This window comes from Danaus plexippus, chromosome 12 (genome assembly GCF_018135715.1).
Source record: "Danaus plexippus chromosome 12, MEX_DaPlex, whole genome shotgun sequence".
Classification (NCBI taxonomy): Eukaryota; Metazoa; Arthropoda; class Insecta; order Lepidoptera; family Nymphalidae; genus Danaus; species Danaus plexippus.
The window spans coordinates 7,133,734-7,161,308 of record NC_083545.1 but is presented as its reverse complement, the minus strand read 5'-3'; the positions used below and the strand labels follow the sequence as shown (position 1 = coordinate 7,161,308).

Here is a 27,575-nt window from a genome sequence, read left to right as displayed (position 1 = left end):
ACCTATAGGCTTTAACATAAAAAACAATAATTAATTTAATATGAATATTTTTGCACTTGTTACTATCAACTTACTATCGATTCTAAAACTGCTAAAGGATTTAATCCTACTCTACAATAATGCTCTTAAAATTTAATGACATACATATATATCTGTTGCAAATGATAGTATCTAGGCAAATGTAGATAAAACCTATATAAACACATAATTAGTGCCATATTATTTGTAACTATCTTCTACTACAGTTAGTGCTTCTGAAGTATTGACTGAATTAATAGATATTAGATCATAACATACAAATAAATGTAGTGATATTATTGACAACTGACAATCTGGCCCAGTATAAATATGGTCCTAAAAAATTATGTTCCGAATTCGTCCTATTAACTTTTTCTTATATTCTTTTCACAAATAAAGAATAATCAAGTTAAGAATGTTTAATAAAAAATTCACTAGCTTGTGTAGCTCCTAGCTGTAAATAATTTTCAAACTGCATCATTTCTTATGTTTTCTTCTAACTTTTTTTTCATTGGTCCTTATATGCCTATTAGATGTAGCATCCTCTCAATTACACAATATTTCACGTTTTTTGATGTAAGTGTTGCCAGTAATTAATTGTAGTATTTTAAAGCTGATAATGGGTCTGTTGTGGGTTGGATCCTATATCTACATTTATTTTTAACTTATGCCAAACATGTTCTCGTTGTATAACGTCCGGAATAAAAAAAAATTGCTGCAATTTTTGATAGTAAACTTCTGAAGCTTCTCATTGAGGCATAGTGATTGTGCATTATCGCAATGTAAAATTATAAGAAAATCATATCCAATAACCCCCTTTAACGTATGACATGTTCTTAAAGAACCACCTTAGAAGCCTTATAGACAGTTTTTAATTCCATGGACAGCGGAACGAAACCTATGCCATATCATTAGTGATCCTCTGCCAAAACTCATCTTGGAGTGAAAGTATTCGTAGTATGTAGTTCGCCTTCGCGTTGTTGATCAACAGGTGCAATTAAAGTTGTCCTTTCCTCGTCTGGAAACAGAACCCTTGATCACTGCTGTCACGACGTAAAAGATACGTGTCATGAGCTTGTCTTATTGCTCGTATTTTTTTTCTCCATACGTGTTCTCACGTTACATTCAATGACAATTTCATCCCCGGCGGTTTGAAACCGTTTACGGATCTCGATAGAGGTCAGGAAGGGATAAGGTAAAGTAAAACGATTAAGTAATTGACACATGTTGCGTATCATGTCGCGACCAGCCTGTTCATACTGCTTCTTTGCGTATTGCATCAAAGAATGTGGTACCTTAGGACAGAAGATACTTTAAGATAGGTCAACACTTTTTCTATTGATGCTACTTCCTGTGCTGTTTGACTTGGTATCAAAAGCATTTGTTATATAAAGGATTTTAAAACAACTTCATCATTCACAATAAGGCCTTGAAACTTTATCAAGCAGCACACTTTAAATTTCCAAAAAATAATTCAAAATATCGACTCAACCCGAAAATCGGCTCAACTAAATTTTAAAGAATAAAGACAAACTACGATGCACTTCAACTATGTTAATTAAATTTTCAGGATTAAAGTTTACGTTATTTATGACTATTTACATGATAAGAACAAAGCGAGACACGTAAAAAACGTGTTATGTAAATGAGTTAGCCCAAGTTTCGGTGCCGCTGAGTGTATAAACATTAACGGGGACTAGGTGTTTTTGGGAACATACCTAAGACCTTATTTCATTTGTTTATTAAGGAACATTTCAATTTAGCCTCTATTTAGTGCAACATGTACCTAATTGTTTTCAAGTATTGTTGTCGCTTATGACAAATAAGTAAGGCAGGAGATTTGATTTCCCAGTTTTTTACACAACACAATTGCGTTAAAACCTAATCATCGCTGTCCGATAAAAGTTCTTAATTTGAAACTTTCTCTCAAATCATGATTCCGTTAATTTGAAATATTGCGTTTTATGGATAGTAGAATCATTATTGTGGTTTAGTTAGTGTCGATTCTGCCCTAACATAAGTTACATATATAAAATTTAGAACTTGGATTTTAAATAAAAAACTAACAGAATGACTTAATTGCATTTTATTGTGAGGATAATTATCTGAAATTTTGATACTTACATTGCATCAATATATTGTTTTATAGAAAACATGCTTTTTTTGTTCTAAACATGCATTTCTAGGCTTCATACATCATCATCATCATCATCATCATCAGCCTATAGGAGCCCACTGCTGAGCAAAGGCCTCTTCTCACATGAAGAAGGTTAGAGCATTAATCACCACGCTTGCTCAAGACGGGTTTGCGATTTCAATCATATAATTTGAAATTATAAGACCAGCATTCCTCACGATGTTTTCCTTCACCGTCCGTCAGTGGTGTCTAAATACTCTTAGAAAATACACATGATTCGGAAAAGATCACATTGGTACTTGCCAGGTTTCGAACCCGCGCCCTCACGTATGAGAGGCGGGACTTTTAACCTCCAGGCCACCACGACTTCATATAAGCAAAAAAATATTTTACTTACTAAAAAAAATATTATATTACTCAATTTGTACTTAGCGAAGTTTTTAAAGATTTTTTTATTCTACCTTCATTACTTTATGAATTGACACGAATGTCAAATCTAAAAATTAAAAAAACTTCCATATTCCAAGGGCTCCGTTAACGAAGCGTAATTCCAGAAAATTCAACACTTTCTTGTGTAATTACATTATCCTAAAAAACAATCTGCGTCTACTTGTTATACGCTGACTGGCCTAATTTCTTAAGAACAGTATGTTTACCCCGAGTTTGCTTCGTCACACGACATACGGAACGTTGACAGTTTTACAATGATTCTTTTTGGCATATTCTGTCAATAAAATAGGTTATTGAACACAAAAAAGGAAACGCTCTGTAGGCAGTTTGACGCTAGAAAGTTATAGTCAGAGGTACAGTTACAACAAAATATTAAAAAGTTAAGCCTTATTGAATTTAGTCACAGCCTGTCAGTATGTCATTTGACTTACTGGAGGATCCACCAACAAATAAAACTCCGGCTCACCGGCTGTATAGGTGGAATAGCCTAGTTTTGGTCAAATAACTAGTTTGAAAATGGGCTGGCTCGACTGAGGAAGTAGATGACCGGGGAAGAAGAGAGCTTTCACAGAAGATCGGCATGAAGTAGTCTTAAACGGCTGCGTTTTGTACAATGAGTGAAAAAACGGTTGACTTTTCCCTTTTCCGACCCCTTCCTGCCCTTTCTCTTTCCCTACCCTTTCCTCTCTCTCTCTCTCCCAACTAAGGTCGGCAACGCATCTGTTTAGTTGCAGATGTCCATGGGCAACGGCGATTACCTTCTATTAGGTAGGCTATGTGCTCGTTTGCCACCTTTAAAATAAAATAAAAAAATAACCAAGTTAAAATCAGTCTTATTGATGGTATGAATAAAATTTACCCATATTTTTTAAATTGTGTAGTTAAAAAAATAAATAAATGCAATAATAAAATTCGGCAATACGTAAGGTTTTATGGTATAAAAAATATTCAAACTAAAATCTACTAAATATTAAGTACTAGTTTAAGTGTAAAGGTTGATGGATGTACACAACATATAGATTTAACAAGATTAGACAGTTTGACAGTTTGTATGAAACTTGCTTGAAGCGGTGTATCTGACATCCCATCACATATTGAGTCAATGTTGTCATGAGGTATGTTTTTGAGCTACGTAGTCTTTTTCTATGTGCTTAGTAAAACTTTACTTTAGGTCGTGTCCTTTATAATATAAAGAATTATTAATAAAAGGAATTGACGTTAATGACGTTTAGTATGTAATTTAAACGTTTGTTCTGTATGTTTTCCTGTAACGTCACAATCATTAAACCAGAAAATAAGGCTAAATAATATTCTAATGACAAAAAAAGGAAACAATTAAACTTAAATTAAGCAGAATAATTATTGGTGTGAATGTAATATTTAAAACTATTTTATTACTAAATCAGAATCAACGTAAACGACTTTCAATCGTATTAGGCTTATGATGTATTTAGCGGTTTTCAAAATGTTGCCGGGCTAAGCACTAATGGACACTGAGCATTAAGCAGTGGTCGCATGAAAAAATTTGAACACAGAATTTTTCCAATCAGCTCAGTTCATGTAATATCACCAACAATTTGAAATTCGTACGTGATGTATATTTTTTGTTTTACTTTTTATACTGGTATGAGATATAATGTTTACCATATTTTCTTATCCTCATTGCGACAATGAGCGAAAAAGATTATCTCATATTTAATTTCACATATTTATGGCTATGCCCTACGAAAAAAGAATCATAAAAATACTCTCTCTCTCTCTCTCTTTCGATTATTTGTAAATATATTTTTGTGCATTGACACTAGATACGACTATATATAATGTTTACCCTAACCTATAATTTAGTATGTATAAAGTAGGTACATATACAATAATTAGACGTTACTAGTTTCTGTCCAAAAAAACCTATGCCTCCTGTGAGGTTTGAACTCACGACCCCTGGTTTACGAGACCAGTGCTCTACCACTGAGCTAAAGAGGCTTACATGTTCGTCGTTAAAAATAATATTTAAGTTCCAACTTAAAGGCAGTTAAAAAAACATTATTAGACGATGTTGTTGTCGAAGACTTCCTGCGAAATAAGTATAGCCTATAGGAGATGGAAAATTATCTTTTCTACTTCATTTGTAAGTTTTTAAACTAGAGTAAGACAGACTCTTGTGTTTTGGTTACGCGGCATTTTAATAATTCAAAGTAATCACAGACGTGATAATTTCATAAACCCTTTTTCATTTATATAAAAATATTCTTATTTAATTACAGTTCAAAGCTTGCTTAATTTTTAATTATATTTAATTTTGCAAAATACCTGAGTAATTTAGTACGTTCATATTACAAAGGAAATATAAGGTGTTTTTTTTTTAATATTAATTTTTTTTTATATTTATTTAATTAATTGACTTAATTTATTAATTTATATTTGTATATTTTAATATTTTAACAACAACAAATCTTAACAAGAACAAGTAACAAAGTTATTGTTACTGTTTGAGCCGAATAATAAAGACCGTTGCAATAATGTTAGGTAGGTACATACATTGAATAAAAAAAAAACATTAATCATAATTAATTTTTTTTTAGAATTACATATTTGTTTTTTTTTTATTTATTTATAAAAGCATTACCCACAATTTGACTATAAATAAATCAATATTAGAAATCAATAGAATATAATAAGCGAGTCCGAATTATAAACTAATTAATTCAAATGATTTAATAAGTTTTTGCCAATATTAAGAGTTTTCATTGATAAATATTGACCTGTACTAACCTTCGTCAAGGACTAAGATACCTACGTAAAAATTAACGTTGAATTTCTAGTTAGTTACTTTATATTATTCTGTTCTTATCTCCAAATGTTATACAATCCACTAATTAATTAACAGATTAGAACACATGATGGAATATTAAATGTTAAACAATCGTATATACTTTTAGAAATATATATGTCGTGTAATTAGGTGTCGTATTTAGCGTAGCTTTCTGAAAGAAGGTATTGTGTCCAATGAAATAGTATTACGAGATAGGGAGGAAGTAATGTCTTCCTTGATGAGACTGGTTCTTTAGCGTTAATATCTAAATCGACCATATTGCTAGAGGACTAGAAGTAACGCTACTGGCTCCTGGTATTATACTAAAAACGTCCGTCAAGTGACAAGCTGGAGGTATAATGAGATTATGAGGTACATTTATTATGGTCTATGAGGACATTTAGAAAAAGTGAGTTATCTAGCACCAGTCAAACCTTGCTTATTTTTTTTTTATTTTATCATTAATCTTTTCCTTTAGTTAAACTTATGAATTAAAAAAAATATGGATGGATGGTTAAAAATATTTAAATTGTTTTTGCTATCTGTGAAATGCAAATTATCTCCAAAAAAAAAAAAACTGTATAACTTCATTTTCACCTAACGTTTGGAATTATCAAGAATTTTTTACGTCATATGTATATATAAGTATTAAGAAAACAAAACACAACGTATATTTGTTCTCATATATACCTACAACGAATATATCCCAACTTTACGGTCATAATCTGTTCCACTGTTTTATTGTTCTAATTAGAAATTTCGTTGCATAATTATGTGGAGCCATTAGATGTTCATATGAAATGCTTTGTGCATTTGACGTAAAATATGCGGGCAATGGATTAATCTATTGCAATATAATGTTTATTTTTAAATAATCCAAACAAATACGTATTAATAAAAAACTATTCGTATCATTGTTCTTTCTTTGCAAGCCTTTTGTGTTATGACAGTCATGGTCTTCACTTCTGTCACAAAGCTGTACGAATCATGGCAATATTTGAAATTTAAAAAAAAAGTGTATTATCTGCCTCCTGTGAGGATTGAACTCACGACCCCTGGTTTACAAGACCAGTGCTCTGCCACTGAGCTAAAGAGGCTTGTATGAAAACTTTTATTTTTTTAATCTAATGTCATTTATTAATTTCAAATTAACAGCTTAACACTAAATGTTTATGAAAGTATTCCCGATATATTTTTATTTTTATTTTTGTTTGTCTATCCGTCTGTTGTTCCGTCTAAATATCGAACAGAACAGACGAAGAGAATCGTCTAAATTTCGAATCTAAACCAAATTTTGACATGAATTTGAATAATGGTTACATAATGTCATAAGGAGTAACTTAGGTCACTTTTGATCCGACTGCAAAAAGGAGGAAGATTATATATGTATGTGTAAATGTTTGTTACGTTATAACTCCCTGAACTGAAAGCCGATTATCAAAATTTAAATTAACAGAAAGTTTCTTTGGTTAAAATATTATATAGACATTTTTCTAGAATTATCTTTGAATTAAGTACAATTATCTGTGAGTTCAGCGAATCATGACAAAGGTTTGCGTTATCAACAAAATGAATCAAGAGTTATTAAATATTCATTTTGTTACTAAATAAGTTTAGAAGTCTTGAAATTTTTTATAATAATTTAGGTTGGATTACTTTATTTTGTATCCTAAGAACCTTCAAATTAATTTCAACGTTACTTATCTGTTAGTTTTGTATACAATGTATATATTAATGTTTTGCAAAAAATCTATCTCTTTGATAATTGCCTCCTGTGAGGATTGAACTCACGACCCCTGGTTTACGAGACCAGTGCTCTACCACTGAGCTAAAGAGGCTCATGAAAATCCTTATCCTTATATAGCTATGCCCCTAATTTAAAGAGCTTGTTTTTATATATGCCCCTTATTTAAAGGACTTGTCTTTTGGCTTTAAGTGTTGGGTCCATGTCAAAACGAAATCATTATTTTATGTTGAGGCCATAAGCCATTTTAGGATGAATATGCTTTAGGATTACGATTTCGTTCTTGGTGATACTCCATACTTCAAATATCAATTGATGTTCCTGATCCTTTAGTTAAAATATATGTGAGTATAAAATAGAAAGGAACTAGACAAAATAATTGTCTAATAATAATTTAAATTCACGATTAATGTTATTTATCGATTGAGTATTAAATTATGACTTAATTTTCGTCTGGAAGTTACAATTATTATTAGAGTTAATGAGATCTAAGACTTTCGCGAGTTTTATCCATTTAAATGAAATTAATATTTTTCGGATATACTACGCGTGCTTTATTTTTTGTTAAAACTACATACTCCCGACGTTTCGGTTACTTTTCAGCAACCGTGATCACATCTCGTCTGCCCTTGTCAAAAAATATAGCACGCGTAGTATATCCGAAAAATATTAGTTTCACTTAAATATTATTATAGTTCAAAAAATCTATGATAGTATTGCCTCCTGTGAGAATTGAACTCACGACCCCTGGTTTACAAGACCAGTGCTCTGCCACTGAGCTAAGGAGGCTTATGATTCGTTTATTTCTAAATGTATAAGATGAGAGTTAAATAATTTTCAAAGTAAACCCTAAAAAGTATTTAGCATGTGTATTTTTCCAAAACCTTGGATTTCACTAATTAAAAAATCGGTATTTTTTATCTAGCTGTTTTTTTTCCTCATGAAATTAAGGATCAAACAATTTAAAATACATATTTTTTTAAGTTTTAGGATACAAACATAACAATAAATACATTTATTTGCATATTCTTATTTAATTCAAAAGAATTTATTTCATCTTCATTAATTTTTAACAGAAGATTACATTATGGAATGTCATACAACTTTTAATTCGTTGTAAAAATTAAATAATTGACGATCTATTAGACATAGAACTCAATTTAACTTTGCATCCAAAGTACTGAGCCAGAATATGAAGAAATCGTCGGCGGTAGCTAACAAATAACAAGACTAACTGACAGACACTTTCATCTCATCTTTCAGTGATCTTGGTTGCTGTAAAGTAATCGAAACGTCAGTAAAATGTACAAATAAACTAATAAAATCGAATACTCGTATTCGATATACAGTTTCATTTTAAATTCATAAATTTTTCAGGATTATTTTTTTTTTTAAGTAACTAACACATACATAGTTTTTTGCAACCGAAAAATTTGATGGATATTGCTTTACATAATTTAGAAAACCGAATATTTTATATAATAAAGTTAAAAGCGAAAAATTTAATAAAAAATACTTACAAAGTGAAATATTTTAACAAGGTCTGCATATTTTAATATCATCACAGTTTCTAGAATAAAGTTCGTGGTTCCCTTTTCATGTACAGTTGAAATTTCGTATCATCCGCGACATCTTCAATTAGTCTTGTTGAATATGCTACGACTGTGATGAACATGTCTGTCGTACATTTATTTATATGTATATATTTTATAATTTTATTGGCATGTTTTTTATTTATCGGTTCTCTTAATAATAAAATCTTGTGTTAACTAATGTATGAACTGACTTAGAAATGTCATTTGTATTTTAGAATCATACATTGTAATTGGTAATTTACATATCTGATGAGGGGCGTTTGATAGGAAATGGCGGGATGTAGTCGATTGTTAGAGTAATAAATTTATTTAAAAAAAATATATATTTTCTGTTACAAAAGAATAAATTAAAGGAGCCCAATCAATGGATTAGGTTACGTGTATGTGAACAAAATGTATTCAAGGTAACTAATGAGGCACATGTGTTCCTGACATTAGGGCATTGGATAGAATCAAAGATCAGGATTAAACATTACATTCAAGCACATGGACCTCACACTTAATGACTAATTTTTTTTTTTATAATATGGCCTTCATCCTTGCAAAGACGTGCCAGTGTCATGTAGAATGGAGGAGACACGATCCAGGATTGATTTTTGAATGAAATAAAATTTAACAGTCTCGACTGAAGTCACAATTAGGAACTGCATGTGTTGGTAGATCTAAAACAACACAAATTCAATTAATTGCAAACATAGGCGATATATACTGTATAAAAAAAATTAAAGGGACCAAACACCAACGACGACAAAAATTCGATATTTAAAGAAAGGGGAATGTTGACGGGGAGGATACCATATAGGAGATGGAGGAGTTTAGGACAGCTGAAGAGAAGATGGGGACTAATATTTGATGTATGAAAGCATCGATTGACATCGACACAGATCTGACACTGACAGCTAACATTCATATCTTGAATGAGTGTAGAGGGAGCTACGAGAGAGTGATTTGCAGAATTTTTTCCTCATTGTATAAAATAAAAACCAGTAAATTTTGTTTATAATTAGAATCAAGAATCTAAATAAGAAAACTTATCGTTAATTGAGTGCAAATTGCACCCAAGGAAAGCATTAACATTTAATTGTTGAATCTCTTTTTGTTTTAGACGAATCACATAGTTGTTTATTGCTTGAAGAATCAAAAGTAATCTTATAAGTATTTAATGATATTCCCTATACCTTTGATTAATTTTTCGTAAATAATTTAGCTTTTCAGCTTGGATCTCGACAGGTCTTCAGAAGGAAAACGAACTTGACACCAAGGATAAGATACAAAGAAAAGAAATATTACATCCCAGTCTGATAATAGAAGAGCTTATGTTAAGATAGATGATATGTCTATACAAACTTGATTAGGCAGACGTCATGGGCCCTTAATCGAGATGAAATTTCGATGTATGCTCTGTGTGGATCTGTTAGCAGCAGATCTGTGTGATCGTCCACATTCGGCAATCTTATAGTTTCACAAGACAAAAAGAAAATTTCGCTTCTCATGCAGAGCTATAGACAAATTATATGAAAACAGTTAGGCTTGGTGGTAGGCGTTAATGTCACCTACAAATACCTATACTGAAGAATACTGAAGGTCACATCGGCTGATTCACTGAAATGTACACTTGGATGATTTCCCTCTTTGTCACCGATCAGTTTTTGAAAGACTGTTTCTTGTACATAACACAAGATGCGTGTTGGTTCAACCGTGTCGTCATTTTATGATACAAGACGTGTTTACATTATACATAACATGGTTAGTTCTCTATGGTTAATTTCAAAATTTTCTGAACTACCTCCAAAATATTACCGTGATTCTACCTTAATAGTGTAACATAAGCCCTACTCTATACTAGCGTGAAGTCAAAGTTATTCATAAATATCCAGTACGTGTATTTAATTATGAAATAGAGCTAACTAGCTCTAGGGCTAACAAACATTTTAGTTAAATTAGAAACTATTCCTGACGCTCAGCGTTAGTGGTCATAGGCCGAATCAAAGATTATTTCTTTCCAAGTTAAAGCTATTGAGCATGCAGTCCAAATCGTAAAGTGAGATTTATACTTATAAAATTAGCCCGTATTAATCAATCATTTATATTCTAGGAATGACTTACTTTTTTATACATCTAAGTTACTGCAGTGAACAGAGTAGTACTTGATAACGCGACTCAGTAGTTTATATCATTATTTTCTGCCGTCACCAAGGACGGAAATAGTGTGTAGGCATTTTTTTTTTATTTATATATTTTATAAAATACTTGAATTTATTTTGTTATTAATAATGCACTTTAAAGTTTATGTAACTTTAATAAGTTTTGACATAAAATATAACATTAAAAAAGGAAATTATACTTAAAATTTTTTTCATTAATTGACTTATTAAAATTGGATTTTATTATTTCACTTCAACGCAAAAAAAAACGAAACTATAATATTTTTTTATGTAAACTTGGTGTGATATAAACTGGGAGCAAATAATCATGGAATTTAATATCACCTGAGTTCAAAGCACCAACTGCCAATTATTACTTTGAAATCGTAAAAAATGTGTTTAAAACTTTATTTCATTGCAACCTTAAAAGTTAAAATAAAGCAAGCTTTGATAATTAAAACCCTGGTGAAACTTTTCGGTTTTTTGACATACCTGTTCGAGTTCAGGAACCACATAACTTTTTTAAAACTTTATTTTTTAATTATAGGAAACTATAGCTTTATTGGAAAGGCAAATATAATGGGTTGGACGTTCTCATCCTGCTAAATAATATAAAGATATTTTTTGTTATTCTATATTATATATTCATTTTCATAATCAGTAATCATAAAAAGGTTTACTAGAACTATTATATATTTACTTTATCGTCTATTAAAACATAATGTTCTTGTCTATCATAGTCATCGCTATACATAAAACTATGAAAATCTATACGTAATTTTCATATTCACTTCAATTAAATTATATATAGATACAATGCTCTGTTCATTGTTGAGATTCTAGAATTGTGCGAGACTATTTCTTTTGTTTAATAAGTTGATGTACTTTTAAATAGCCTTAAATTTGTAATTTGACATTTAAAACAGAATAGAAGACAAAAATTAAATAAAACAATACATATTTTAAGCTTTTTGTAATTAAGTCACGAAATTTTTTTTAATGTAGAAACCTCATTCAATCAAAAAACAAAAGCAATTATTAATTACAAAAAGAAATATGTACACGTATAAAATATTATTCACGAGGAATGTAACGTCAAAAGTAAGTATTATAAATATATAAATAAGCACTCGTATACCACAAAGTTGAATGAACAGAAGCTTATACAAACATCAGTGAAATGTGTCCTCAAACGGGATCCAGTAGTCCGGAGAACTCTTTGATGAGTTATATATGTTTTACCAAGTGATAGCTGCGAGAGTGTTTGATGCATAATTCAAAGAGAGTGATGCGCAGAAATTAAATATATAAAATGTTTTTCTGTGGAATATTCTAATAATGTTAATGAGGGCGAATATTATTAAAAATATATTGATTGTTATAAAAATATAAAAAAAAATCATACAAAAACACTTAATTCGAATTATCGTTTTTTTTTTCGGTCAGGTCGTTTACATATCTCATCGTCATTTTTATTGTAAAATCATACGAATTTTACGTGTACCAAGTGGGTGTCCTGAAGTTTTGTAAAAATTTTGGGAAGAGATGTGGAAAAAGATCGTGGAAGGTAAAAAAAAAAAAAGATTTATGGTGTATATTTTGGTTTTAAATGAAATTTAAATATAGGCATTAGATATAACATATTAGTAATAGTTAGATAAAATTTACCTCAATATTTAAGTTTTAATATTTTACCTAGGCGCATGATGTAATAGCACATAGGTAGCCAGAATGATAATTACAAGATTATAAATCAATTGTTTGTCTGTTTGTATGTACGAATATAATATGCCAGGTTATTTATTTGTGGTTATCAATCGCCCCAGTTTTTGTATATTTATCAATTGCATTGAAAATTCCACAGTAAAAAGTAAAGAATTTTTTATTCCATATGTAATGTAATAAGTTATATAGTTAATGAAAATACCAATTATATTTGTGGTTATGATTGACTTTATCTATTCCAACAATGTAGGTACATATATACTTAAAACGATTAAAATCTATTTTGTTTATTTTTAAGTTTTTTCCCCTGTTTCGTCTGCGAGAACTAACATGTTAAATAAGACCGTGTCTGTAGTATTTTAAGTATGATTGCTTTTTGTTGATGCATTAAATTATTCTGACATTTAATAGAAACAATTCAAAAGCCTTTTATCAAAAACTACTGAACAGAAAATCACTCAATCAGGCTAGTGTGATAGTAATAGTAATAATGAAAGTGCTCGTCACATTAATATGTATAGCATTTGACTGAAAAAAAAAAAATTATCGTTACTACCTTCATAAAAGTCATACCAATCTTTTGTCTCAGTTATTAAGATCGGATTATTAAGTATCAGAACTTCGTTTAGGACGTCACCAATATGGTGTTGCAATTTCGTTATGAAAATTCAATATCTAAAAAACTTAAGATAAGTTTTATACTTTTGTTGGCAGTGTTTATGTTAGATTTCGGTTACAGGTCTGACTCCAAGTTCGTCAAAACTGTCAAATATTTGGCTGTAGTTGCATTTTCTTTTTTCGCTTTTATCTTCATCTTTGTGACGATCTGCAACGGCGGAACATTTTTTTCATCGATGACATGCTTAAATTTATTTCAATATCTCCTTAATATTTACATTCTTATATTTTGTGATCGAGAGAAAACGTTATATGCTTTGTTGGAAAGGTTATTTCTGATTGATTCTGAATTAAATTTTCAAAAGTCACGTAAAATTGAATTAATAATATTTTTTTATATAATATCCACATTTATATTAAATTTGTTTCTTTTTGTTGGCATTTTTGAATATTACCGGATGTCTTTATTCGTATCCTTTTTTGGTAGTGTCCTAGCTTTTATAGTTCCTTTTGCTTTACATTTTTCCTTATTTTTTTTCTTTTTTTTATTATTATCTGTTTATTGCCGTTTGAAGAAGTTGAGGAAGTGTGTTGAAAATAATCATTATAACGTAATTATATATCAAAAGATTTATAAATTGCTATTAAATTCAACCGAGAGATCAAAGGATGTATTTGATTACTTAGTGAGTTCATAATACTCGCAAGTTAACATGCTTAGAGCCGCGACTCTCCGTCTAAATGCCATGTTGTTAACTGTTTCAGTATTTATTGATTTTAATAGTTCAAGTACCGCAAGTAATGCATTTTCTATTTATTACGTTAAAAGAACTTAAAACTATTTCGGTATGTACATTTTTTGGCTTTTAGAATATAATTAATTCAGTCCAATAATTGTTGTTAAAACGTTGTCATTTTCTTATTCAACAACCTGTCTTCTAATCAATTTCAGACGCAAATCAAAATCTCTTTGATAATGAGTTGTTACATTGTTGAATTAATCGTAAACCTGTTTGTTCCGGCTTTCTTTGGCACATTGTTGACTATTGAAGCAGACACGATAAAGCTTCTTTTGCACGACCAGCTCCTTATTGAAAGAGGTATGTAAAAAAAATACTATTAAGTGTAAATTGATTGTAAAAACTAAAAAATTTTTTAAGATTACACTCGATATTATGATATTTTACGTTATTTATGATGAAAAATATATAGTGTATATCCATCCTTATTATATCAAATACATTGAAAGATCATGTAGCGGCAAACTCATATTAAATTTATTTATACATTAAATTGATTTTAGAAATCGAGTTCTGGAGGTGCTGTAATCATTAATTCAGTTCTGTATCCACTAACTATTAATTTAATTTACTTCAGATACTGTACATACTCGACAAACGAAGCTCTTCATTCAGTATATTGAAGCGAGGCCGTTCCAGTTGTATTTCTGTGGCCTTATTCCTTTGGATTATAAATTACCGTTTATTGTTCTTAATATTTATGTAACGTATACTATAGTGTTGGCCCAGTTGTAAAATATATAATTTCTACGTTCTATTTGCTCTGAAGTATTAAAAAAGTGTATCAAAATGCTGACTGTTATTTTGTTCCTGCTACATGCTGTGTTTTTAAGTAATGTAAGCTGACAAATTGCGGATGAAAGTATCAATCTCCTACGGCGATTATTCTGCCAGTTTCTGTTTCTTTTCACTTTTAATTTCTGAAATTTTAATTTTGATTTATTATAAAACTTCATTCAGAATACGATATCTAAATTGGAAAAGTGACTGGGACGAGATCTCCTGGAAGCATACTCGAGAAGTCTTGATTTAATTAATTTATTTATTAACGTGTAAATAATAATAGAAATTTAGTCATAGTGAAAGTGTAAGTTCAGAATGCCTGAATTTTTGATTTTTTGAGGGACCGTGCTCTATGATCAGGTGATAATGGCTGATCGTCCGAACCAACGGCAGTCAACACAGCGATCCTTCAAGTTTTTGTCCCCTCCGCAACTTTTTTGTACAGCATATTAATAAATTATTTTAACAGATAATTTTGTTAACCCTGATGATGATGAAGTCTCATCACTCCTGCTCTAGAACTAGCCAGGATGAAATAAACTTTAAAACACAGATCGCGGCAGCGCATGTTAAATTTACATTTCAGACTATCCTCGAATGTGGTGAAGTCAATCTTGTAAGATTTATTTCCAACGAAACCCAACGGTATCTTTTCATCATCAAGTGGGGTACGGTCATCTTGACTGGAAGTTTTTGGAAAGAAATCTTGCAATTCATCGTCCTCCTAAAGTTATTAGCTATTTAAGTATTCTCGAACCTTAATTTTTGGTGTTTCATTAAGTTCTAAGCTGAACATCTGCAAGAAAGCATTTATTTCTTTTCTAAGACTCATTATAAAATGAATTGTTGAAAATAATTCGTAATGGCCATTAAGGAATAGACACTTCCACAATTCTTTATTGATCTTCTCCTAGAGTACTAAACACCCGGCCGAGTTTTAAGTTGATGCTGTCAGTGGTTTCAAAATCAGGAAAGCCATTTCTCAGCCAAAAACTGATGCGTTTGGGCACTTACATTGATTTGTATTAAATATCTGTTGTTATATATAATCAGTGCATAATTCTTCCCGACCTTGAATGTGTACCTTGTGGTCAGCCTAAACATGAATCAATAGAAATCGGTTGGCATATCGGTTTTCACATGGATGCCCTTGTCAGAACTGGTCTCGATTTAATTGAGACCACAAGGAAAGTACCAGCTTTCAAATAAAAAATTCTTTAAAATTGCTTCGCCAGGTAATAAATATAACAGAAAATAAAATAAATAAAGACGAATTGATAACTTAACTAATTAAAAAATTGACAACCTCCTCCTTTTTTGAAGTCGGTTGGAAACATGAAGTTCGAAGAGTGCTTAATAACGATAGATGGGTGTGCTACCCACGAGTATTAAAGCACAAATATTTGTGAGCTTCGACGGTGTTGTGTATCACAGCGTAGGATCGAGATATATATACAAGCACATAAGGATTCTTCGACTATTTCCTTAATATTTGAGAATTAGTTTATGAATTAGGATTCCATTTTTGTTAACAGTGTACAAATTATTAATAAAATCCCCTGACCATTTTATGAGTTATGTAGTATAAACAATTACACAAAGACAAAAGTCCCTGAAAACCTTAAATAATATCAATCATATTTCTAGTTATCTTTAATTTTATCGATAAAAACCTTGTAAATACTTTTAAAAAAATTAAGATAATATTAATTTATCAGTTCTAGTCCCGTTCTGTAGCTTTGCTTGCAAAACTTTGAAATTTATTTCAAGCAACTAGTTTGTAATCTGAAGCACAAATGTTTTTTTAAAGCAAAGATATCGAAACCAAAATTTTTTATTTAAATTAACTAATATATTTATATATATACTACGCCGATTTTATTATTTTAATACTACATAATCCCGACATTTCGGCTACTTTTCAGCAACCCCAGCGGAGCCGCGGGCAACAGCTAGTTTTAAATATAAATTCAATATGTTTGTGTTCATACATAAACAAACGCACAGAATTATTTGAGGCTTTAGAGAAATAACGTTACTAATATTGTAAGTGCTCAAGTGTCCCAATTACTTTTGAATATAAAAAACATTACACAGATTATTAATTATTTTATCATTATTGGAGTTATGGAACGCAATACAAAAGTTGTGTTTTAGTTACCGTGAATCAATGGAAAAGAACTTCACTTTTGCATAGTACAAAGTTGTCAAATAAGTTATAAATACGATGATTCAATTTCGACATGATAATTCAATATCGAATACGCTTAAAATAATGTTTGTAATACTACTGGTTGTTTTTATGTTGGATTTTGGCTACAAATCTGACTCCAGGGTCGTCAGAATATACAAATATTTCATTTTAGTCGTGTCTACTCTTTTTGTTCTGGTTATCTTAGTATTAACGGGCCTCGGTCTCAACACATTTGTTTTACCGGGTCCATGGTTAAGTATATTTCTTTATCTTTGTAATATTTACATTCTTATATTTTGTGATCGACAGAAAACATTATATGCCTTGTTTGAAAGATTTTTTCAGATTGATGCTGAATTAAATTTTAAAAAGTCACGTAAAACTGAAGCAATACTAATAGTTTATATTTTATCCATGTTGCTATTTGAAATTGTTATATATATCGTTTTTATTAAACATTTTAAATTGTCTGAGTTAGTATCCGTTTTCGAGTTAGTGTTTTATTTCGTAATTGCTTTTAGTTCACATTTTCCCGTTTTCTTTTTCTTCTTTTTACTATTTTCTGTCTATTTTCGATTGAAGGAGTTAAGGAACTGTATTGATAATAGTTATACCAACTTTATTTTATATCGACAAATTTATAAATTGTTATTGGATTCCACGGAGAGCTCGAAGGCTGTATTTGATTACTTAGTGAGTTCTTGATAATAATTTGCTATTTACAGAGCTGATGCTATTTACAGATGTCTCTATGGCTATTATTTTCTTAATTTGTTGCAGTATTTATTGCTTTTAATGTGCCGTGTTCCACAAGTAATGTATTTGCTGTATAATATCCTGATTGGACTTCGATCAACATCGGTATGTGCTTATTATATTTTATTTATGACTAATGTCTATAATTTACTTTTAGAGTACTCTTCAAGGTTACACGCTTTCAAATTGATTTCAACATTATCATTTAGTCTATTTATTTTGTTTGATTTTAAGGCAGAGATTTTCTAATGATGTTGACCTAAGAAATAATAGAAGAGACTTGGGTGATTCTATTTGTTGGACCAGTCAGCGAAATTATACCTCAGTTTTTCTGTATTGGCAACATTATCCCTCATTATGACTTTTTAGTCCAGGTTTAGTGATAATACCTATTATTTTCGGTGATATGCAGTTGGGCAAAGATAAGTGAAACAAGTCTACGATCTGTCACCGATAGGCATCACAGAGAGTGGAATAAAAAAGTTTGATACTCGGTTACCACTTCAGTGACAGAACTAACAATGGTATTGAGTTTGTCCCGGGTGAAGGAAACTTTCTTCAATGACAAGATGTAAAACAGATAATATAGGCTTGCATACCATAAACAGTCTTATATAGAGATTAGGAATTAGAATCATTCCGTTTCGGAGTCACCGTTTTACGAACTGTTCATGAAAAAGTGCCGTGACGCTTAGAGTATATCAGAATAGTGAATATAACATATCTGCGTCTTGTGGCAAAGAACAAGGCCAGTTAAACTGCCTCAAGGTAGAGGAAGGCGCAGTGGGTATTAGAATTCACGCGATTTAGTGCACAAAGAGCGCTGCAAGGATCTATGTCGCAATTCGGTCCTTCCATCCCGCCTACGAATACAAAAGCATTTTCAAATTAGTGTAATGAGAGCGGATCAAGAGTGTTAAGATTCTCCAAGGGGATTCTCCAATGAAAGAGCAGTTCGTATATCCCTGGTGTTGAATTCTCTTAGCTTGCTTGTTTTGGAAAAAATAGCCTACTTAATGGGTAGTAGTTGTGATCGATATTGCAGAAAGTTACACACTGTCAATCTAATAATAACAAATTCATATTTTTACTTCGAATATGTTTAAGATGACGAAACCTCTTAGCATTCAATGTATTCACCGTGCGGGTGTCAGTTCCATCTCGTTGCAGGGAGAGGAGCTTCAACAGTGCTTGGGACTTTCGACCCAGGTGTAGGTTTAAGGGGCCCCTAACTAACGCGCGTTAAACGCTCACCTCCACTTTCCAAGCTCCTCTCCCTACCTAACCATATTTGAAAAGAACCTACTAGGGCTGCCTTCGAAGTACGTTCCAAGAACGAATTGATGTGAGTTCTGGACAGGCTCAAGTCTTTTAGTAGGTTGTAGAGAGATTTAGCCTTTATACCTCTCGCTCCCACTTCTACCGCATATAAATCCACGACGAACCTATTTCGAGTGAGTTCGTTTGTGAGCTCGTAATATTTGTTGACCTCGATGGTATGGTCTTTGGGGATGTTGGTTTCCCAAGGAACCGTAAGCTCTATCATCACAACGCGCTTTAAGATTCGCGAATACATACATGTCTGGTCTGGAGGCCGACGCACAAATACCCTCTAGGTTTTGTATTGTTTCTCATACGTATCTATCGTTATAGTTGAGTATTTATATTGAAAATAACTAAATCTGTCAGTACATATTTTATTATTATTTTCAATTAAATTCGATAATAGACTAAAAATGTATAACGATTACAATAAATAGCGTTACAAAATATTACAAATGCTATTGTTATATATATGTTATAGTCATTAAGTTTTGACAGGTATCAGAAACGTAAACTCTGAACGGCCGATCTGCAGAAAAATTTATACTTTGGTTTTATTTCAGGTCAACATCAACACTCTTTTTATTATAGGTTTATGGATCTTAGAATCCCTTATACAACAGTTAGTTCCTGCTTTTTTTGGAACTATGTTGACGATTGAATCGACCAAAATAAAGATTGTGCTGTACGACAAGCTGCTTACTTTTAAAGGTGACAAAGTTAATGTGTAACTTTAAACTTATTTTTCCTTACATTGCAAGCTATTCAAATAATTCATTGAACAAGATCTGTTCGTGATAAACTATAGAGATATCTTGAGAAGTAGGAAATACACAAAACTGTAATATGGACGAAAATTATTAAAACAATTTATCGTATGATTAGTAAATGGATTTTTTTCTGGGTATATCGCTTTGTTGGACTATGTAGAGGCGTACATTGCTCTGGTATTTCCTTTGACCTCACTAATAAACGATTATAATTTCAGAAAGTATGCATACTGGCGACCTCCGTCTCTTCATTCAGTACATTGAAGCCAGACCATTTGAGTTGGTCTTCTGTGGCCTAATTTCTTTAGATTATAAATTACCACTTGTTATTGTAAATGTTTACGTTACATACACTATTTTTATGGCGCAGTTGTAAATTATATAACATAACACACCCTATTTGTACTTGAAAATAAAAAAATAATTAATGCTGAATTGTTATTATTTTCCTGCTGCTGGTGTATAATTTTGAGGATTTTTCTTTTTTTTCTGTAACGATCGGACATTGACCACAAAGTATCTAGATGTGCAAGCTGTTATTGATATGTTATGTTACTATTATTAGTTATGTTAGTAATTTTTACATTTGCTTCATTTAGAGTAGCTTGGCCATTCTTTCAGGTCTGGAAAATTATAAACGGGCTTCGAGATATACAAATACATATAGCCAGAGTGCACAGGGAAATAACCACAAACGACCGATCAGTAGGTTTTATGAAAGAAGGCACTAGGGCTATAAAAACAAACGTCAAGCCTTACTCTATCCTTAAAGCGGCTTCGGATTGGACTATAACGATAGATATGTATGAGAAACTATATAAGATCCCAGAGAATATTTGTGCGTCGGCCTCCAGACCAGGCATATTTATGGATTCGTGAATTTTAAAGAGCGTTGTGATAATAGATCATACGGTTCCATTGAAAACCAAAATTCCCAAAGACCATGCCATCAAGGTCAATAAATATGACGAGCTCACTAAAGAACTCACTAGAAATAGGTTTGTCGTGGATTTGTACGTGTTAGAAGTGGGAGCGAGAGGTATAACGGCTAAATCTCCCTACAACCTACTAAAAGACTTGGCCCTGTCGAGAACTCATATCAATTCATTCTTGGAACGTACTTCGAAGGCAGCCCTAAAAGGTTCTTTTCAAGTTTGGTGTGGTAGAGAGAGGAGCTTGGACGGTGGAGGTGAACGTTTAACGCGCGTTAGATAAGGGCCCTTTAAACCTACACCTGGGTCGCAAATCCCTGGCACTGTTGAAGCTCTTCCACCTGCAAACACAACAGCCGTTTTCGAATCGTCCTTTTTCTCTATTGAAATTTTTCTAGTGTTGCTACTCTAAACTCTGGGTTAACTCACAAAAATACCCAGTGGTAGAAAATAATTAAATTAAATAAAATCCTCTTCCTACATATTTATGTATATATACCAAATATGAACGAGTCTAACGACGCTTGGTTAGTCCAATCCACTAACAATCTCTCTCTATCCAATCCACTTCCTCTCATTTTTGAAGTACATTTGTAGGAGTTACTCTATTGAAATAAAAATGACGAGGCAGTGAGGGGAGCAAAAGATCTTTGGATCTTTGTTTATACGAAACTACATACTAAACACTCGTTATAGTGAAACACAAGTTATTGAATAAACATGATAAAAAAGTGAAGAGAGACCTTCTCAAATGCGCATTCATATAAAAAGAATTCATTTCGAAAACTTCTTGATTTTTTTTTTCCTTAAATATTTATGGGATCCCATTGTAAAAACCTGACTTGGTGACCATAAAACTACCTGAGAGATGAAATCTTTTAGACCAAAAAAATAATTAAATCGGTCAAGTAATTCGAGAAATCGGGGTATTAAAGAAATACATAAAAAAGATTCAGACAAATTGCAAACCTCTTCCTCATTTGAAGTCGGTTAATATCAAGATTACGAGGTCTGTCTTCATGCAGGAGGTAAAACATCACTCCTTAATTAATACCATTACTATAGGTGTATGTATGATTTGTAGGAAATTCCTCAATTTTCTCAAGATTAAATAATGAGGTCTGGTTGTAATCATCATGGGACCATCTGTAAAGCGTACCTTTGTAAAATAAATAAATCGAAATAAATTGGCGTTGAAGCTACTCGTTTATTTGTCGTACACATACTTAATGCAAATTAGATTTATGATTTGTCATTAAGTTGGAAAAGTGCTTAATTTCGTTAGATGGTTAGCACACTATTATTAAAGCATTAATATTTGAGAGCTGGGACAGTGTTTTGGATTACAGGGTAGGATCGAGATATATATACGTGATATATATAAGGATTCTCCAACTATTCCTTAATATTGTGAATTGGTGTGAGAAGTGGTCTCCGATTTTTGTTAACGTTGCACAAGTTCTTAATAAAATCCCATGACCATTTTATGAGTTACGAAGTATAAATAATTACACAAAGACAAAAGTCCCTGAAAACCTTGAATAATAGCAATCATATTCCTAGTTATCTTTAATTTTATCGATACCAACATTGTAAATACTTTTTAAACAATTAAGATAATATTAATTTATTTGTTCTAGTCGTGTACTGCAGCTTTGTTTGCAAACAATGAAATTTATAACGAGCAACACGCTTATAATCTGAAGCACTAATATTTTTATAAACGATGACATAAAAAAAAATGAAATACAAAGATTTAAAATTATTATATTTTTTTTATGCGAAAGGTGGCCAACGAGGAGACGGCGTACTTGATGGGCAGTAGACGTTGCGGATGGATTCCAACCTTATTGTTGAGAAAAGCGAGGGGTGGGGATAAGGAGATAGCAGGAAACAGTAGGAACGAGGAAACGGCAACCGACTCTCTTACTCATCAGACGAAACGTAGCAATTAAAGGTTCCTTCACGCTGATTTTCTGTAAGAGGGTGGGACTCCCCCGGTTGAGCCAGCTCATATTCGAGCTATAGTAACTTGACCACAGCTAGGCTAGGCTAGACCATTTAAAATTTATTATATATTTTCTATTTTGAACCTTAAGTCAGGTGTTCTTGACACGAATATGGGGAAGAACCTCGAGAAGGCCTATTTGTAAGAGCTATCTGTCAGCAAAGTGGCCTCTAAAGAATTTCGTTTTGCAACTCTACATTTATAATATATCTGTAAGTAGTATGCAGGTCAAAATTTGGTATGATCAGTAAATAAAGGCTCTTATTGATATTATTATTGAAAAGGGGAACAATATACTGAAATTGGTTGTTCAAAAAGGATGAAAAAAGATAAAAATGCATTTATTTTTTTAACTAACATCCTAATGATATGTGTTTTGGTATATGGCTTAGGTTTTTGGACATGTATCACAATTCCTTATATATTTATAAAAATGTCTTTTAATAACAATAGTTTTCCAAGAATTAAACTTCAAAATTGGAAAACCTGTTTTTTTTTTATTTTGTATGTATAATTCAGAATTGCTACTCATCAATCCCAATATTATAAATAATATGATTCTCTCACTGTCGTTTTTTAGCTTTATTCACGAAGACTAATGTTGCAATCAAATAAAAATTTCAAAATTTAATCCAGATCGTACCAAGTTATTTTAGTATTTATTTTAAATATAAATTCTATATGTTTGTGTGCATACATTAACAAACACACAGATTTATTTGAGGCTTTAGAGAAATAACGTTACTAATATTGTAAGTGCTCAAGTGTCCCAATTACTTTTGAATATAAAAAGCATTACACAGATTATTAATTATTTTACCATTATTGGAGTTATGGAACGCAGTACAAAAGTTGTGATCTAGTTATCGTGAACCAATGGAATAGAACTTCACTTTTGCACAGCACAAAATTGTCAAATAAGTTATAAATACGATGATCCAATTACGACATGATAATTCAATATCGAATACGCTTAAAATAATGTTTGTAATACTACTGGTTGTTTTTATGTTGGATTTTGGCTACAAATCTGACTCCAGGGTCGTCAGAATATACAAATATTTCATTTTAGTCGTGTCTACTCTTTTTGTTCTGGTTATCTTAGTATTAACGGGCCTCGGTCTCAACACATTTGTTTTACCGGGCCCATGGTTAAGTATATTTCTTTATCTTTGTAATATTTACATTCTTATATTTTGTGATCGACAGAAAACATTATATGCCTTGTTTGAAAGATTTTTTCAGATTGATGCTGAATTAAATTTTAAAAAGTCACGTAAAACTGAAGTAATACTAATAGTTTATATTTTATCCATGTTGTTATTTGAAATTGTTATATATATCGTTTTTATTAAACATTTCAAATTGTCTGAGTTAGTATCCGTTTTCGAGTTAGTGTTGTGTTTCGTAATTGCTTTTAGTTCACATTTTCCCGTTTTCTTTTTCTTCTTTTTACTATTTTCTGTCTATTTTCGATTGAAGGAGTTAAGGAACTGTATTGATAATAGTTATACCAACTTTATTTTATACCGACAAATTTATAAATTGTTACTGGATTCCACGGAGAGCTCGAAGGCTGTATTTGATTACTTAGTGAGTTCTTGATAATAATTTGCTATTTACAGAGCTGATGCTATTTACAGATGTCTCTATGGCTATTATTTTCTTAATTTGTTGCAGTATTTATTGCTTTTAATGTGCCGTGTTCCACAAGTAATGTATTTCCTGTATAATATCCTGATTGGCCTTCGATCAACATCGGTATGTGCTTATTATATTTTATTTATGACTAGTGTCTATAATTTACTTTTAGAGTACTCTTCAACGTTACACACTTTCAAATTGATTTAAACATTATCATTTAGACTATTTATTTTGTTTGATTTTAAGGCAGAGATTTTCTAATGCTGTTGACCTAAGAAATAATAGAAGAGACTTGGGTGATTCTATTTGTTGGACCAGTCAGCGAAATTATACCTCAGTTTTTCTGTATTGGCAACATTATCCCTCATTATGACTCTTTAGAGTCCAGGTTTAGTGATAATACCTATTATTTTCGGTGATATGCAGTTGGGCAAAGATAAGTGAAACAGGTCTACGACCTGTCACCGATAGGCATCACAGAGAGTGGAATAAAAAAGTTTGATACTCGGTTACCACTTCAGTGACAGAACTAGCAATGGTATTGAGTTTGTCCCGGGTGAAGGAAGCTTTCTTCAATGACAAGACGTAAAACAAATAATATAGGCTTGCATACCATAAACAGTCTTATATAGAGATTAGGAATTAGAATCATTCCGTTTCGGAGTCACCGTTTTACAAACTGTTCATGAAAAAGCGCCGTGACGCTTAGAGTATATCAGAATAGTGAATATAACATATCTGCATCTTGTGGCAAAGAACAAGGCCAGTTAAACTGCCTCAAGGTAGAGGAAGGCGCCGTGAGTCTTAGAATTCACGCGATTTAGTGCACAAAGAGCGCTGCAAGGATCTATGTCGCAATTCGGTCCTTCCATCCCGCCTACGAATACAAAAGCATTTTCAAATTAGTGTAATGAGAGCGGATCAAGAGTGTTAAGAGGGGGATTCTCCAATGAAAGAGCAGTTCGTATATCCGTGGTGTTGAATCCTCTTAGCTTGCTTGTTTTGGAAAAATTAGCCTACTTAATGGAGAGTAGTTGTGATCGATATTGCAGAAAGTTACACACTGTCAATGTAATAATAACAAATTAATATTTTTATTTCGAATATGTTTAAGACGACGAAACCTCTTAGCATTCAATGTATTCACCGTGCGGGTGCCAGTTCCATCTCGTTGCAGGGAGAGGAGCTTCAACAGTGCTTGGGACTTTCGACCCAGGTGTAGGTTTAAGGGGCCTCTCTCTAAAGCGCGTTGAACGCTCAATTCCATCGTCCAAGCTCCTCTCTCCATGTAACCTAATTTGAAAAGAGCCTTCTAGGGCTGCCTTCTAAGAACGTTCCAAAAATGAACTGATATTAGTTGGACAGGCCCAAGTCTTTTAGTAGGTTGTAGAAAGATTTTGCCGTTATACCTCTTGCTCCCACTTCTACCGCGTACAAATTTACGATGAAACTATTTCGAGTGAGTTCGTTTGTGAGCTCATAATATTTGTTGACCTTGACAGCATGGTCTTTGGGCATGTTGGTTTCCCAAGGAATCGTAAGCTCTATAATTACAACACGCTTTAAAATTCGCGAATACATACATGTCTGGTCTGGAGGCCGACGCACAAATACCCTCTGGGATTTGTATTGTTTCTCATACGTAGCTATCATTATAGTTCAGTATTTCTATTGAAAATAACTAAATCTATCAGTACATATTTTATTATTTTTTTCAATTCAATTCGATAATAGACTAAAAATGTATAAAGAGTGTAATAAATAGCGTTACAAAATATTACAAATGCTATTGTTATATATATGTTATAGTCATTAAGTTTTGACAGGTATCAGAAACGTAAACTCTGAACGGCCGATCTGCAGAAAAATTTATACTTTGGTTTTATTTCAGGTCAACATCAACACTCTTTTTATTTTAGGTTTATGGATCTTAGAATCCCTTATACAACAGTTAGTTCCTGCTTTTTTTGGAACTATGTTGACAATTGAATCGACCAAAATAAAGATTGTGCTTTACGACAAGCTGCTTACTTTTAAAGGTGACAAAGTTAATGTGTAACTTTAAACTAATTTTTCTTTACATTGCAAGCTATTTAAATAATTCATTGAAAAAGATCTGTTTCTGATAAGCTATAGAGAAATCTTGAGAAATAGGAAATAAACAAAACTGTAATACAGACGAAAATTATTAAAACAATTTATCGTATGATTAGTAAATGGATTTTTTTCTGGGTATATCGCTTTGTTGGACTATGTAGAGGCATACATTGCTCTGGTATGTCCTTTGACCTCACTAATAAACTATTATAATTTCAGAAAGTATGCATACTGGCGACCTCCGTCTCTTCATTCAGTACATTGAAGCCAGACCATTTGAGTTGGTCTTCTGTGGCCTAATTTCTTTAGATTATAAATTACCACTTGTTATTGTAAATGTTTACGTTACATATACTATTTTTATGGCGCAGTTGTAAATTATATAACATAACACACCCTGTTTGTACTTGAAAATAAAAAAATAATTAATGCTCAATTGTTATTATTTTCCTGCTGCTGGTGCATAATTTTGAGGATTTTTCTTTTTTTTCTGTAATGATCGGACATTGACCACAAAGTACCTAGATGTGCAAGCTGTTAATGATATGTTATGTTACAATTATTAGTTATGTTAGTAATTTTTACATTTGTTTCATTTAGAGTAGCTTGGCCATTCTTTCAGGTCTGGAAAATTATAAACAGGCTTCGAGATATACAAATACATATAGCCAGAGCGCAAAGGGAAATAACCACAAACGACCGATCAGTAGGTTTTGTGAAAGAAGGCACTAGGGCTATAAAAACAAACGTCAAGCCTTACTCTATCCTTAAAGCGGCTTCGGATTGGACTATAACGATGGATATGTATGAGAAACTATATAAGATCCCAGAGAATATTTTTGCGTCGGTCTTCAGACCAGACATATTTATGGATTCGCGAATTTTAAAGAGCGTTGTGATAATAGATCATACGGTTCCATTGAAAACCAAAATTCCCAAAGACCATGCCATCAAGGTCAATAAATATTACGAGCTCACTAAAGAACTCACTAGAAATAGGTTTGTCGTGGATTTGTACGTGGTAGAAG

General features: G+C 31.8%; 4 non-coding genes across 4 annotated transcripts; all 4 read right to left on the bottom strand.

The window, feature by feature from the left end:
• Nucleotides 1-4,513: 4,513 nt before the first annotated feature.
• Nucleotides 4,514-4,585, bottom strand: Trnat-cgu (transfer RNA threonine (anticodon CGU)). Its single transcript has one exon. It is a non-coding gene; the product is annotated as a tRNA-Thr (tRNA).
• Nucleotides 4,586-6,439: 1,854 nt separating this feature from the next.
• On the bottom strand, nt 6,440-6,511 carry Trnat-ugu (transfer RNA threonine (anticodon UGU)). Its single transcript has one exon. It is a non-coding gene; the product is annotated as a tRNA-Thr (tRNA).
• Nucleotides 6,512-7,180: 669 nt separating this feature from the next.
• Trnat-cgu (transfer RNA threonine (anticodon CGU)) lies at nt 7,181-7,252 on the bottom strand. The gene has a single exon. It is a non-coding gene; the product is annotated as a tRNA-Thr (tRNA).
• Nucleotides 7,253-7,875: 623 nt separating this feature from the next.
• Nucleotides 7,876-7,947, bottom strand: Trnat-ugu (transfer RNA threonine (anticodon UGU)). Its single transcript has one exon. It is a non-coding gene; the product is annotated as a tRNA-Thr (tRNA).
• Nucleotides 7,948-27,575: the final 19,628 nt, after the last annotated feature.